The sequence below is a fragment of the Lissotriton helveticus genome, chromosome 8 (assembly GCF_964261635.1).
Source record: "Lissotriton helveticus chromosome 8, aLisHel1.1, whole genome shotgun sequence".
NCBI lineage: Eukaryota > Metazoa > Chordata > Amphibia > Caudata > Salamandridae > Lissotriton > Lissotriton helveticus.
In genome coordinates this window covers 810,032,371-810,045,962 of record NC_136069.1, presented here as the reverse complement: position 1 = coordinate 810,045,962, position 13,592 = coordinate 810,032,371, and the positions used below count along the sequence as shown (strand labels likewise).

General features: G+C 45.6%; 1 protein-coding gene across 1 annotated transcript in view; it reads left to right on the top strand.

The window, feature by feature from the left end:
* The window catches only part of NALCN (sodium leak channel, non-selective), a 3,094,418-nt gene that overhangs the window by 312,741 nt on the left and 2,768,085 nt on the right, over nucleotides 1-13,592 (top strand). The window contains exon 2 of the mRNA XM_078657626.1: nucleotides 4,446-4,502. The gene's annotated coding sequence lies outside the window, so the exon portion shown is untranslated. The remainder of the gene's footprint in view (nucleotides 1-4,445; nucleotides 4,503-13,592) is intronic.

The following is a 13,592-nucleotide window of genomic DNA, read 5'->3' as shown; positions in this document are numbered from 1 at the left end:
GTCTTTGGTCTCCAGAGGAAAGGTTGTTTCACATTAACCGTCTGGAATTGCGGGCGATACGCTTAGCGCTCAAGGTCTTCGCCCCTTCCCTTCGCGGTCGGTCGGTTCAAGTCCTGATGGACAACACCACCGCGATGTGGTATGTCAACAAACAGGGAAGAGTAGGGTCGCAGTGTCTCTGCAGAGAGGCTCTGGTCCTGGACCATCAGATTTGTCTGATGGCAAATCATCTGGCCGGGGTTCTGAACGTGCGTGCAGACAGTCTCAGTCAGCAGTTCTCGGCCGACCACTAGTAGAGGCTTCATCCAGAGGTGGTTTGTCACGTCTTTCGGATGTGGGGGACTCCTCAGGTGGACCTGTTCGCCACTCGCGAGAATGCTCACTGCCTGTCATTCTACAGCCTCCAGTTTCCGATGCAGGGAGCCTTGGGGGACGCGTTTCAGTTGAGTTGGGACTCGCAACTCCTTTACGCGTTTCCTCCCATACCCTTGATTCCTCGGGTTCTGAGGAAGATTCGCCAAGACCGGGCACAAGTTATATTGATCGCCCCGGATTGGCCAAGAAGGGTGTGGTACACAGATCTTCTCCACCTCTCCTCGTGCCCGCCGCTCCGTCTCTCTTTCAGGGCAGATCTCCTCTCTCAGATGAAGGGGCAGGTTCTACACCTCCAGACCTTACACCTTCATGCCTGGAGATTGAACGGGGCAACCTGAATTCCTTTTCTCTCCCACATGATGTGGTGGATGTCATTCTTTCTGCCAGGCGTGACTCCACTAAATCTATTTATTCATACAGATGGTCTAAATTTGTCTCTTGGTGTGGAGAGAAATCCGTTGACCCTTTGAAGGCTCGTTTGTCTGATATACTACAGTTTGCACTTTCTTTGGCGCAGCAAGGTTTTGCTGTGGCTACAGTCAAGGGTTATCTTTCGGCATTGTCGGCATTTCTCTGTTTGCCGGATCAGCCGTCTCTATTCAAATCTCCTGTAGTTTTAAGGTTTCTTAAGGGTCTTGCTAATAAATTCCCTCCTACTCCCTTTATTGGGCCTCAATGGGACTTAAATCTTGTCTTAACCTACTTGATGGGTTCTCCCTTTGAGCCCTTGCACAAGTGTCCCATGAGACTTTTGTCTTTTAAGACGGTCTTCCTGGTCGCAATTACCTCGGCAAGGAGGGTAAGTGAGCTTCAAGCTCTTAGTTCAAAGCCCCCATTCTTGACCATTCATGCTGAACGAATGGTTCTTAGGACCAGGGCTGCTTTTCTGCCTAAGGTGGTAACTCCCTTCCATCTAGGACAGTCCATTACCCTACCTACCTTCTATCCTCCCCCTCACCCTTCCAAGGATCTAAAGACTATGGTGTGGATGACCAGCTCTTTGTGGGATTTGATGGCAGCAAGAAAGGAAGAGCGGTGCACAAGCCCACTCTTTCGAGATGGATTATTCTATGCATCAAGATCTGCTACTCCTTGGCGGGTAAGGACCCTCCAGAGGGTATAAGAGCTCACTCTACTAGAGCAAAGTCATCAACGTCTGCTTTGTCTAGAGGTGTACCTGTAGAGGACATTTGTAGAGCAGCGACATGGGCCTCCCTCCACACTTTTGCAAAGCATTACTGCTTAGATAGTGAGGTGAGGAGGTATGGTAATTTTGCGCGCTCTGTCCTTCAAGATTTTCTGGTATAGAAGAGTGGACACCCTCCTCCGGGAGTGGGGACTGCTGTGGTAATCTATTCACAAGGTGAGGAATCCACTGGCAGATGTATCAATCAGAAGAACAAGTTACTTACCTTTGGTAACGCTTTTTCTGGTAGTTACAGTATCTGCCTGTGGATTCCTCACTGACCCACCCGCCTCACCGTTGTCCACTCTTCTATACCTGAGTTACTGTATTGTAATGTATATATATTTTATTGTCAAGGAAATGTTTTGTTTCAATTGCTTTCCTGCATTTGCTTCACACTATGTGTTATCTTGAGATTTATGTACTGTGTATATATCTACTGTCATTGGTCCGTCCGTGTGCCTCGAAGGCACGGAAAAAAGGGCGGAACTGATGTCATCACGCCGGCGTGGGCCTATTATGGTGTTGGTGACGTCAGCGGAGTCGCGCGCGATGCCGTGCCTCTATGACGTCGTCCACGTCGGCGCGAAGCTGCAAAAAGAATTTCTGAATGTTGCTGACGCAAGGGGGATATTCACAAGGTGAGGAATCCACAGGCAGATACTGTATCTACCAGAAAAAGCGTTACCAAAGGTAAGTAACTTGTTCTTCTCAAAGTAGAAGCCCTGTCTGATACTCATGATTCATAGACAAGACCTTTGCTACAAATGTATCTTGGCCCTTCTGACTTTTCGGCAAGTTTCCTCATTGGCATTACAGAAAAATCGTAATGGGTCTGAGACAATTCCGGGCGTTCTTGAACACTAAACCACTCAAAGTCAAAGTCAAGTTGATTTGCATAGTTAGTTAAAACCATTGCATACCAATAACACCATACAGACACATTTGCTCGGTATACACCTGTTACAACGCAATTTTTACTCCGCACTACCACTACAACGCGACCATTACAACGCATACCATTACAACGCATTGCGCTGGGGGGCGCTCTAGGATAGGGAATAAGTTTAATTTTCTATCCAACACCTTCCCTAGTGTCCACGGGGACTGGAGTTGGAATAGAAAATTATACTTACCACTATCCAGCACCTCTAAGCGCTATGCGTTGTAACGGTATTCGTTGTAAATACCGCGTTGTAATGGTATGCGGAGTAAAAGTATGCGTTGTAACGTCATACATCCCATTTGCTCAAAATACAAAAATTGCAACACTAAAAACCATTTACTCTAACATCTGTAAAGGATTTTTGTTTTAAACTCTGGAGTTTATCCTGCCATTAAAATTCATTTGTAAGTAAAGTTACGACATGGGTTAAAGATAAAAGAATATCTGATATTGAGCGGTATTGCACCTGTAAACATGTCATCTTGAGTAAACCAATGGGTAAACCCGTCATCTCTCTTTGCTTATCCTTTTTCCTCTAAACAGTGAATGATTTACCCCTGTGCTTACTCTCGTTATAAAGTGCAGGTGCCTTGTGCAACCCTAGAGTCTACTTTAAATAAATGGAAGCATTAGTATAGATATAAAGTATGTTCTTTAACAACCTACATTGCCCCTGTAAACATATATCCTTGAATAAACCAGTAGACAAAACCCGTCATCTCGCCCTGCTAGTTCTTTTCCCTTAGCAGCAGGTAATTTACCCTTGACTTTACTCACTATTAAAGTGCAGGTACCTTATCCAAACCCAGAGACTTGCAATTCAACGTTAAACGAATAAACAGCTCAATAATTGAATAAGATAGCCTTACTAAATTATTTCCCCCTTGCGGCAAATTATTCCTTCACTTTTTCCATTTCTTTAAAAGCTGACTTTAAAATGTTTACCCCTTACATGTCAGGGAAATTGAGGTGCTGCTTAACCATGTAATTAACGCTTGCCTGCAAGAGCGAATTTTCAAGTTTATAAATATTCATTTCAAATGTTTTTCCTTTCCACCCAAGGCCCTGGTCACAAACAAAAAAATATGTTCTCAACCACTAGAAACTGGAGGTGACTTCTGAACCTAACAGTATGTTTGATTTCTGAACCTAGTAGTATGTTTTCGTGCTAGTAAAACTGGAAAGCTGTAGGACATGCTTCTGATTGAGTCAAAGCACTCTGAAATTTCGGGTTAAGAACGTGTATCTGGTAAAAGCCTTTTCCCATGTGTGACCACTGATCACTGCACTGCTCTTCCTAGTGGAAGACCCCTTGCCACAAGACCCTCAGTAAGTTTGCGCTAGCAAAGTAGCGTTGCTATGGGTGCAAACTGTTATGCTACCCATACCTAGAGCCTGTAAGTGCCTGAGAAAGAGAACCATATGTGTTGCAGTTTCCGGACTAAACTTGACAGTACATCATGCCAACCAACGCTTTGAGGCCACTGACTAGAGTTTTCAAAACTAGCCTTGCAATTCATGTTAATGTTACCATTAAGCATATTATCTGTAGTAATGTGAAGTTAAATGGGACAAAGTCACAAAAATTTGCAGACATGTTATTGAACATTAAGTATGACTGGTTCAGATATGCTCAACTATCGGCTTGAATAGTCTCACTTTGATGTACCTTTTCTTCACAAAACACATTGTCTAAGTGCATTGTCACACAATAGTCCCTGGCTTGAGTTTAAGTTTAGGTTGAACAGTTCCTGCACCTAATGAAGTCTCCTAAACGAATGCACAGATGTGTTACTCTAAGATGCTCATTCATTACTGCATTGCTCAATCTCCTCCTGAAAGCTGCTGCATCATTAGGCTACTAAATGTTTCTTTTGTCTTTTGCGCCTTGCTGCATTATCTTTCTGCTCTAATCTTCCCTTGTGTTTTTGCCAACAGGTAACTGTGAAGTGAGCTGTTTGGTTCTGGAGCGTGCCAGGCACGCCAAAGTTACTGGTAAGTCAGAGCTCAGGTGTGCCAATGTTTTGAAGGGGTCTAAGGAATTCATTTAATCATTAACAGCAACACATAACTCCCAAACTTTTTGGGGTAGCAGGAGATAACTTTGTTGTGTAAGTCTCATGATCTTGCATGGAAGTCCCATATTCCCATGAGGATAGGCATGGCAATGGAGTAATGATGAGAGGATGAAGGCCAAAGTCACACAGAAAGAGGGAACAACTCTTAGTGCGTAATGTTGTTAGGTTTTCCTCAATGTAAGAATTAGTTCATTCTTTCTCTGTAGGCCAAAATGATGGGTACATGAAATGAGACGCACAAGTCTGGCCCTTACTTTAACAAAAACGTCCTTGAAGTTTTTGGGGCCAGAGGATGACCATCAGCCTAGCTAGCACACACCATATATGTACAGCAGTATCATGACAGTCTGGAGAACAATGAGCAGTACAATACTCTAAATCTGGGCATATAATGTAGTTTTTTGCAGGTTGTGCCAACAACGTCGTTAGATACCTATCATGGCGCTGAGAAGAGTCCCTCTTTTATAGTTTTGAACCTGGAGAATAATGTGATTCACAATGTACATTACCCAGCAGGCTAAAGATGTTCTAGCCAGCTGGCTAATGATGTTCCAGCTAAAGATGTACAGGCTAAAGACTGTGCCGCTGCCTGCAGCTTTAAAGAGAGGAGAAGTGTGGCTCAGGGGTTAGAGGCAGCAGACCCGGAAGCTGAGATCGGTCCTGGACCAGGGTTCAATTCCCCGCCTCGGCGGGTCTTGGGCTAAAAATTCCACGGACTCGATAATTCTCGCTCCGGTGCCTCCTCGACTCACGGGTTCACACTCTGCGACTCTGGGCAATAGCTTGCTTAATCTCCACAACGGCCCCTAGCGGTGGTATGCCTGACTTTCACCTTGTGGATACCCTGCTATCTCACAGGGGAATACCAGGAAGGGTTCCCTAAGCAAGCGCCGGGACACCCACTGCGGGTAGCTGTGCGCTATATAAGCTCAACTACATACATACATGTCTCAGTCTAGGAATTACCAGGTCCATTGTTTGCAGTCTAATAGTTCCATGCATGAACTGCCTCGGAATTGCGGCTGGCAGAATTTCACCTGAAATTAACGTTCTGGGTGAAATTTTGTCACTCATAATTAGAGCATTGGTCTGTCATATGTTATCTAGAAAGGAAAAACTTGTATTTGAAATTATGCCAAGCACACATAAAATAGCCATATGAGATGCCTGTGTAGTATTCTTGCTTCGGATTCACAACCTTCACATCAACATACCATAACATTGACAACATCTTTACATCAGCATGGCCAGAGTGGTAGGACCACAAAATAGCTCTAGCATCCTAATTGCTAGGATCGGATTAAAACAGTAAATTACCTGGTCAAAGTATTGTCGGCTTGAGGCAATAGCCATGTTGATGTAGAAGTTGTGTAAGTTATATGTTAAGATCGTAGGTGTGATGACATTTCACCGACTGTATGGATTTTACTTGAGTTGCATGGAAAGAGAAAGACATGATTTCACAAACTGCTGAAATTACACTACACCCATGCCTCCTGATAATGCTGCACCTCTCAGCAACCTTCAACACAGTTGACCATACCACCCTCCGACACACCAGGAAATCTCAAATGGGATTCACTGGCATTGTCCTTCACTGGGTCTCCTCCTACCTTTCCAACCAGTCTCTTCACATTTTCACCTAAAGCTCACTGAAGGTTATTATCAACTTTCAGGTCCCCAGTGTTCCATCCTGGCTCCTGCCATCTTGAACATCTACATGAAGCTGCTTTGTGCTCTACAGACAGATAACTGCAACAAGGTACACCAACATGCCAATGATACATAACTCTACTTAAAAGTCTTCTCTGCTTCAGACATCCAACGCCTCAAACTCTGCCTGCACAACATCCAGACCTGGATGTCCAGAACCTACCGGATGATCACCCAGCCTAGACAGAATGCCTGTTTTTTTCCTAGAACAACAAACGGAACATAGTACAAACCTGGTTCACTGACATGAACGTTGACACTTTTAAACCTGAGCTTTCACCGAATGCCAAGTCACTTGGATTCACCCTGGACACCAACATCACCCTCAGGAATTCATTACCAAAAAACAAAGACTGCTTGGTACCAGCTCTCTCTTCTAAAGATAGATACACTGCATCTTTCAAAAAGTGATGTCAGATTTGCTGTTCAAGCCTGCATACTCTTCCATCTGGATGGTGGTAGTGCCCTACTCTATGTTCACCCTGACTCACACTGGTACTGCCTAGAGCATGGCATCCGTCACACCACAGCTTGCCTCATGCAGGGCCTGAAGAAATATCATCACATCACCTCTATCCTGATGGAACTCCATTGGCTCCCCTTGCTGGACTGCACCATCTTTAAAACCAGACACAGTATTTACAAAGCCTTCACAAGCTCACAATTTCTGTTAGTTCTGGGCACACCCACAACCAGGACACCATCACATAGCAGACTAAGAAAAAATGAGACTGCATGTCCCTTCCATCTATGCACCCAGGACCTTGATCAACATTAGCTTATCCATCAGTAAACACCCCAACTTTGCTTCTATTTGGCAAAGAATTGAAGAATCACCTCTTCAAAGAACACATCATAAAATACATTAACCATTAACAACCCAGCTTCTTCTCCTATTACTCTTTGACTTTAATGCTTGTCTTTGACCGTGTACAGCTCTCCACTGCGTTTTGGCTTGGCTGAGTTTGCGCTATAGAAATACCATATATACGTACTTACATCAGATATATCAAAAAATAGCTATGTGGGGTTGTGGAACCTGTGTTGAGAGGTGAGTCCCCTGTAGCAATAGGCTGAAAAATGAGTGATTTTCCCTTTGATGGCACACCTTACTAGCTCGCTCAGTGTAAGAGTTAATGCGCTGAGTTGCTCTTCCTTGCAGGGCAACAAGTGGGGCCTTCATTCCTGAAGTGACTGGCATGATCGCCTTCAAATTGAGGTGTCCATACGTCCAGTGTCCATGCGTTCATTATCTGCCATGGCTCCAGAACTGAATTGTCCGCCATTTTGCTGCATGCACTTCTGTTATATGCTGTGCAGTACGCGGCCTGTTAGAGCATTCATACTTCTCGCAATTTTACAGCCACCTCATTGGTATTATTCGTATGCCGCATCCTGCAAATGCTGTTCTGTGTTCCACAGGTCTCGTTGCTGAATTGGTTGTTTGTAACACCTTTCAGCAATGGAGCTGCAGACGCTGAGGTCGCTGGAGGGTGGGCTCAGTGGTCGAAGTGGGCGGGATCGGCAGGGCACGGCGTGCCCCTACTTCTTTCATTTAGCCGAGTCTGTGCCCCTACTTTTTTAGTTAAACACACGTCCCAGAGCGTCCCAGGGACAGAAATAGCAAAAGCCTATAGATAAGGCTTGCCGATCGTGGAAGGTCAGGGAGGCAGGACTGGCAGAGAAGGGAAAGGACAACTGTTTCCTGCCCAGAAGCCCTGCTATGCCCATTGAAGCCCCCAACCCCCCGCCTCCACCCGTGTGAGTCAGCCCGCCTGAGACAGCTTCCCGGGCACAAACGCAGCTGCACCCGAGCACTTCACAAGTCTTTAGAAGACCATTAACTTGCTAACGAGGCCTTTGTTGCTTTTCAGCCCTTCTTGTAGCCCCTGCATCTCCACTCTGCATATTCATCATCATCATCGTCTTTATTTCGGCAGCATGTGCCATAAAAGGTACAAATGACATTAGATCTAATACAGTAAATGTTAAAATATGTACAACCATTGAAACATATAAAATCAGTACACAAATATAAGGACTAGTCATTCTATATGCTAAAAATGTCTAGATCACAGTTTATCATTTTAACAATTTATCATAATTCCCCATCTAAAAGATATCTCCTCTTATGCCAAACTATCCCCAACTATTTGGCTACGGCGAAGACTATATGCCCTGATAAATCGGTCTTAAATACCCTATATGCTTGCAGGCAGTGGGAGAAACCCATGTTTTTACATAGTGGGACGATCCATTTCTTCTGCGCCTGCACATAAGCACTACAAAAGAACAATATGTGCAAATCAGTTTCCTGTTCAGATTTGCACCCTGGGCAATGAGACGGGGAAAGATCTGCCCATTTACTGGTATAGGCCCGTAATGGTAAACTGCCATACCTCCATTGGAGATACAGTTTCCTGATTAGCATTGGGGATATGGTATCTAAAACAGTTTCAAACCTATAGCTGTCCTTTGTTATTAAAAATGATGACGTTAAGGTGCCGAGGCCGCTTCCTTGCAGGTGAATAGCCATTTTACTTTCCTGGTACTGGGTAATGAGCTGCCTTCGTGTAACCCCGGGACATGATGAAAGCGGGTCAGACCATAAGGTGGGTAGCCCTAACTTCCCTAATTCTTTCTTAATATAATTTAGCCAGGCAATTTTCCCGATGGTTGGGAGGGTAAAAATTTCCTGCAATTCTAGCATGTAATTCGTTAGCTCCTGCACAGACCAAATCCTACGCCAGAAAAATAGGGGCCGCATGCCCATGTCTTCATCAAGGGGTCTCAAGGCCAGGTCAAGTCTAATGGGCAGCAGCGGAGTGGTTGGTGGAAGTGATAGGAGTTGTCTGATAAATTTGTTCTCAGTTACTACCAGATCGCGATTACACGTGTGGCCCCAAAGTTCACTTCCATACATAATAGCTCCCCTGGCTTGTGCTCTATAGATCTCTAGAGAGGGACCCACCGGCTTAAAAGAAGACTTGTTCTTAGAGACTAATTTAATGATCCCGCCTGCTATTTGGGCCAACTTTATTTGTGATTTCTCCCCTTGGTGCGCCCATGACATTTTTTCGTTTAGGGTGATTCCTAGGTACTCAAAGGTTCGAACCCTCTCTAGTACGTTAGGTCCAATGTACGGATTAGGGCGAGTTCTGATTGGGGGGTTGAAGACCATGTATTTGGTCTTCAGAGCGTTGATCTCAAGGCCATGATCTTTACAAAATGCCTCGAAACCATTGAGAACTCGCTGAATCCCCATTGGGGACTTGGAGAGCAGCAGGGTGTCATCCGCAAACATAATTGCGGGCACCCTGCTGCCTCCAAGTTTGGGGGCGTCCGTATTCTCGACCCCATTCAGGTGCGCAATTACCCCATTGACATAAAGGCAGAACAGGGTCGGTGCAAGCACACAGCCCTGCCTAACCCCCCTGTAAACGGGGAACTTGTTGGATAATATCCCCTCCCTACCACATCTGACCTGGGCGTAGTTACCAGTGTGTAGTCTGATAATCATAGTTAAAAGATGTTGTGGGACCCCTAAGCCAGAGAGGACGGACCAAAGTTTCCTACGAGGTACCAGGTCGAAGGCTGCTCGTAGGTCAACGAATACAGTATAGAGGCTGCCACCCTCCAACTGTACCGTTTTCCAAAATATAATAGCAAGTCGGAAGACTTGGTCTATGGTGGACACTTTATTCCTGAAACCCGCTTGGTATGGGCTCAGGACTGAATGGTCTTGCATCCATTCCAATAAACGGTCCAGAATCAACCTGGCAAAAATCTTTTGGGGGACGTCTATTAGACTAATAGGCCTGTAGTTGGCTGGGAGCAGAGAAGAACCCTTCTTGAAGATAGGGAAAATCTCTGCCCCCAGCCAAGTAGCAGGCACCGGCATCCCCCCCAGAATTTCGTTGAATAGAACCTGTAGGTATGGAGCCCAAATCATGGGTTCATTTTTAAATAGGTCACCAGGGAGTTTGTCCAACCCAGGAGCCTTTTCTGAGGCAAGTCTAGCAATAGCTGCCCTTACTTCTGGCAGGGTGAATTTATCCCTATCCAGAGGTGGCGTGTGGGTCATGCCTGCCACCAAATCATCTTGGACCCGGGTAAAATCTATGTTAGCCGCAGTGTACAGGGATCTAAAATGATCCTCCCACACACTTGGTGCAATATTGGCCTCAGCCGAGCCATTTTTTACAATCTGCCAGAATTTCCTGGCATCACGGAACTTAAGAGCATCAGTCATGTCTGCCCAATTAGCATAATCCCATTCGGTCTTGGCATTAGAAATGAGATTTTTGTACTCCTTCCTCTTAGTTCTGACCAAGGAAATATTGAACTGTTGCTTCATAGCCGCTAGTAGGTCAGCCTTGGCCTTTCTACAGGCGGCATTGTACCATGAGGCACGTGTCCCCCTGCCTTTTCCTTTGCCTTGCCGCTGCTCAGGATTCAGAACATCAGCTAAGGTGCTACACAACTCCAGATGGAATGCACCGAGTTCTCTATAAGTCTCCTCAGGCGTGACGGGATTGTGTATAAGGTTGTCAACCTTTTCCAAAACTAGAGCAGCTTTTGCATACAACCTCTGAATATCCTTAGGATTTCCCAGAATTTTGGGCCAGCGGACTCTACGCCGATTGGTAGATAAGATCGTTCTGGAATCCATACGATCATTGCCATCCTGTATTTGGATAGTGACACCCGGAACCGAAATTTTTAGGATCAGCGCATTGTGATCGCTGTCGATTTGGCGAATTACATTAAAATCCACAATTCTGGCCCATTCAGACATTTCCACAAATATGTAGTCTAATCTAGAAGTATGCCCCATTTTATTAAAGGTCGGTTTAGGTGGAATGTCACCACTTACCTGGCCGTTGCAGGCCCTTAGAGAATTTACTAGGGTCAAACAAGTAATTTGCGTTGCTAAAGGCGACCAGGACTTCACTGGTGGGCCAGCCAATTTGGGGATTCCCCAATGTTCATCTTCCTCATTGGTTGTACCTTCTAGGAATAATGGAAGGGGCTCAAATTGGCAATTGAAATCTCCCCCAACCACATACGGGATACCCTGGGGGAAAGTGCTCAGGAACAGCGCTAGTTCCTCAACGGTACTAGAAACTTTTGTTATAGCTACTGGTCTTGAGTAGACATTTATCAATGCCAATTTTGTTACACCAGACCATTCCAAGAGTACGCATTGAACATCTAGGGAATTAGTTGGTAAAGCCCTAGCTTTACAGCCCAGGTGGGAAGCCACCCAGATAAGCAGTCCACCAGACGGGCGTCCCTTCCCCTTCCAGTTCGCCCAGATTGAGAATGCATCAAAACCTGCACGCTGATGGTCCTCTCTAGCCCATGTCTCCTGAAAGAGGCAAACATCCTTTGAGTCTATGAATGCCCCCCAGTCAGGGGAATCAAATTTATTAGCTAAACCCGCCAAGTTCCAGGAGACAATGGAAATAAAACCCCTGTCACAGAGATCTTAATTAAAAGAGTTAATCGGCCCATTTGCCGCTGTTTCACCCAGACTGGGCGTAGGTGCAAATTATTCTGGTTGCACGGACTAGAGCTCCTCTTATTAGAAAGGGGGAGATGTTTCTTGCTCAGCCTAGGTATGATGAGCTTACAATGCCTGTCTGAACCCCCCCTTATGGCTTCACGGTCCATCCTCCCCGCCACTGATAGGTTACTAGAGTTTGGCTGTCAATCCACCATCTCTAGGCAGCTGTATCTGTTAGCGGTCGGGAGGCCATTCCAATTACCCCTATGTGCTTGTTCTCTGAAACCCTGTGGGCCCCAGGTACCCCAATTTCCATTCCTGACAGGGCGCCCTACAGTATACCAGTTACTGTCATTATTCCAATCGCGTGTTAGTCCATTCCTAGGGGGATAAAAAAAAGGAAAGGCGTCGTGTTGTGATCCCCTCATGTCTGTCCTGGATATTCCAGGTACATATGTAATAGGCAGTATGGGGGTCCGCAAAGTTGACCAATATACAGTCGCCCTGAACCGTTTTCCTTTCATGACCCACCCTACGCACTGTCAAGATCTTACTAGTTAGATTCGGAGGTAGGGTCCGGTTTATATTTAGCCAATGTTGGACTTTATTTTTTAGAGACCAATTAGCTTCCTCCTCAGCCTCACCCAATTCTGGAACCCCCGTCATGACCATCACATAGGGGCTTGCCTGAGGAGGCAGGTTCACTGGTCGTCTCCTATGTGGCCCACCGTCATCATTGTTCTTATTTGACTGCATCAAATGATCCCTGGGAGGAATGGGCCCCTCTCTCAAAGGGGTAGCACAGGTTCTCGTTTTGGGTGCAGTTGACTTCACAGAAGAGGAGTGAGGCTTAGATTTAGGGTTAGTCACAATTGTTGATGGTTTTTTAATGACAGGAGCACTGGATTTGTTTCCCCCTAGAGTTTACTGTTTTTGGAGCGTCACACAGGTCAGCTATCTTTTTTTCAATACGAGCTAGTCTTGCCTCAATAGGGGTCAGGTAGAGTTTAAAAAGTTCAGCAATCCTAGGTAGGAGTGAAATGGTTACCTCATCATCCCTAACGCTAATCCTATCTAAAGTGCCCAAGGCTTCTGTGTTCACACTAGAGGTAGCTTCATTAGTGGGGGCATTACTAGGGCAATCTGTAGCTATAGTCAAGTTTTGGGCAGGAGCCGCCGGGGTCTTCCTCGAATGTTGTTTGCCCCTCCCCATTATGTTGTTTAACTTAGATTTTTTTGGGAATGGCTCCCTCCCTCCTAGCCTTCTGCTGGATGTTGCTCAAATCAGTGGGTGGAGTGGTAGCAACTAAGTCCGGGTTTTTTTCTAGATCTACACTTAGTTGTGGGTCTGAAGAGAGGTGGGATACTGAGAGGTCTACCATAGCGGGTAGGCTCTGTCTATGAGCGTGTATGTCAGCATTAACTATTGTAGGGGTCAGTAAGGGGACCTGGGCCATGGATTGCTCAGGGGTTTTAGCTGTGGCAAACTGGCCCATGGAGGATCTTTTTGCAAAGGCAAGATCCTGAGATACTCTCCGTCCCAGCAAGGTGATTTCTTGGTCTATGAAAGAGTTAGCCCTTAAAAGGAAATTATCCAGAGTGCCGGTTTGTAGTGAGCCCCCCGCTGCCGTTTTGCTTCTAGACCCTCTCGTGCACATGGTTATCACAAATAAGTACTAGCCACAGAAGTCTCTACAGCAATAATGTTCCTACTTACAGACAAGTACGTAATGCACTACTATTAAAAATGCACCTACGTGTGGGTCCAAACTGAGTTCAGAGGTT